This window comes from Silene latifolia, chromosome X (assembly GCF_048544455.1).
Source record: "Silene latifolia isolate original U9 population chromosome X, ASM4854445v1, whole genome shotgun sequence".
Classification (NCBI taxonomy): domain Eukaryota; kingdom Viridiplantae; phylum Streptophyta; class Magnoliopsida; order Caryophyllales; family Caryophyllaceae; genus Silene; species Silene latifolia.
Genome location: NC_133537.1, coordinates 326,169,826 through 326,172,072, shown reverse-complemented (window position 1 = coordinate 326,172,072; position 2,247 = coordinate 326,169,826). Strand labels below are relative to the sequence as shown.

The window sequence follows — 2,247 nt, the reverse complement described above, 5'->3', positions numbered from 1 at the left end:
CGAGTGGTTTTATTACTCGATCGAGTGGTTTTTATAGCTTGGGTTGATCGATCGAGTGGATTTCTACTCGATCAAGAAGTGGTGAAAAGTGGAGTTACTCGATCGAGTAACATTTCTGTTCGATCGAGTAACTTATCTGGCGTTTTATTCGATCGAGTGGTTTCAAACTACTCGATCGAGTGGTTTAGGCTTTCGTGGGCTTTAATTAGCCCGTGAACTTGTTTTAGCTTTGGAACTTAGTTTATTTTCTATTTAAACGCAGCTTTACTAGGTTATTCGCATCTAATCTTTCATCTAATTCATTATCTATCATTTTTCCAAGACTGCGTTGCTTTCATCCTTCACTGTAACTTTGCTTTCGGGGTTATTTAGCTCGGATTTTGTCGTTCTTTACGCCGGATTCTTGCGATTGTATTCTCTTTCTCCTTTCTTAATAATAATCTCTCTTTAATTTGCTTTAATTGTTCGTTTTACTTCATTTATTAATTTCTGCCCTAATTACCTTTTTATGCAATTTAATTATCGTTTTAATATGTTGAATGCTGGTTATTTATCTGCTGCTAGCTTGTAGCTAAACTTGTTTCATGTTGGGATTAGGGGATCTACGGTAGAAATGTGACGATGTAGTGAATATGTTAGATGAATTAATTGTGAGATTCTGTCACCATAGCAATATAACTGTATTTACCGACTTATTTGAGTGCACACTTCTGAATCACCTTTTTAATCTGGTTAAATTTAATCCTGGATCGGAAGATTGGACTAAATAGCCCTGCTATGAACAGTAGACTACCCTGACGAGGACGGAAGTTAAGTTAGTGGAAGTTTAGGATATAAAGTGGACCGGAAGGACCTTTCCATATCCGTCTCGCTGTAATTTATCTAAGTTGTTTACAGTTGAGTCACTGGACTACCGTAGTGAACCGAAATCCTGACATGTCCCCTCTCTTTTGATAGTTTATCATCTTTTTCTGCCTTTATTGCTCTTTTCTCTGCTTCTCTTCCTTTAAACCTTTTTATTTTAGAAAACCAATTTAAACACCCCCCCATTTTGTGACCAAATAGACGGACTCTTACAGATATCTTGCCTCCCTGAGGAGATCGACCTGACTTCCCTTGCTATATAGTTAGTTTAGTTAGTTATTTTTGATAGGTATACGACAGTCCTGTCAAATTTTGGCGCCGTTGTCGGGGAGGAAATTGCCCTATCTGTCTTTGTTTCGTTTATTTTATCTGTCTCAGGTAATTTTTATTCCTTGAGGCAGTTCTTATTTATTTTCTTTCAGTGTTGTGTATGCCCAGGTCAGACAGGTTTGAGTTAGTTGCGGTGATTCGAGCCGAGAGACTATTTAGGCATAGACTTCGTCCGCAAAGAGAATCGGAAAGGAAGACTTGAGTACTTTCGAACCGAGCTTCAACATTTCCTTTTACGTAAAAATCCATCTTTTGAAGAAGATACTTCTAGTTCTGTAAGCCAACCAGTAAAGATGCCGAACATTGCTAGTCACTCGGAGCCTAAAGCAACATCAATTCCAAAGGGTTTCAATCTCCAGACTGAGGATGGGAATACATTTGACATTCGTCCTTCCTATATCAATCTGGTGGAGAGAAATATCTATAGAGGTTTGGCAGGTGAAGACCCGAGGAAGCACATGGAGGTCTTTACGGACTACTGTTCTACTATCCCCGCCACAAAGGGGGTAACTTAAGACAAGATTAAGGAGGTTCTGTTTCCTTTTTCTTTGACTGACTCAGCCAGGGAGTGGCTGACTGATTTGGACCACGCGGCTGCAGGGGTTACTAACTGGGAGACCCTTGCTCTTACTTTTTACAAGAGATATTTCCCTCCATAGCGCACCAATCAGCTGAGGGCAAAGATCACAAGTTTCAAGCAAGCACCTGATGAAACTTTATATGAAGCGTGGTACCGTTTCAAGAAGTTGGTGAGGTCTATTCCTCACCATGGTTTCGATCCGTGGTTTCTGTCTAACCATTTCTACAATGGGCTATATGATGATCACAGAGCCATACTTGATGCGTCATCTAACGGAAGATTCCAAGAGAACACTGACGATGATAAGGGATGGGCCCTTATTGAAGAGATGGCAAATCACCGTGCCGAGTATGGAAACCCGAGGGATGGTATTAGAATAGTTCATGCAGTCGATAAGCAGGTTGTGGCTCAGCTGGAAGCCATGAATGCTAGGTTTGATAAGTTGAGCCGCGTTCTCACTGGGAGCCTCGGGC

The 2,247-nt window shown here is 40.8% G+C and overlaps 1 non-coding gene across 1 annotated transcript; it reads right to left on the bottom strand.

Moving 5' to 3' along the window:
• Positions 1-1,863: 1,863 nt before the first annotated feature.
• On the bottom strand, positions 1,864-1,969 carry LOC141625422 (small nucleolar RNA R71). Its single transcript, XR_012535204.1, has one exon. It is a non-coding gene; the product is annotated as a small nucleolar RNA R71 (small nucleolar RNA).
• Positions 1,970-2,247: the final 278 nt, after the last annotated feature.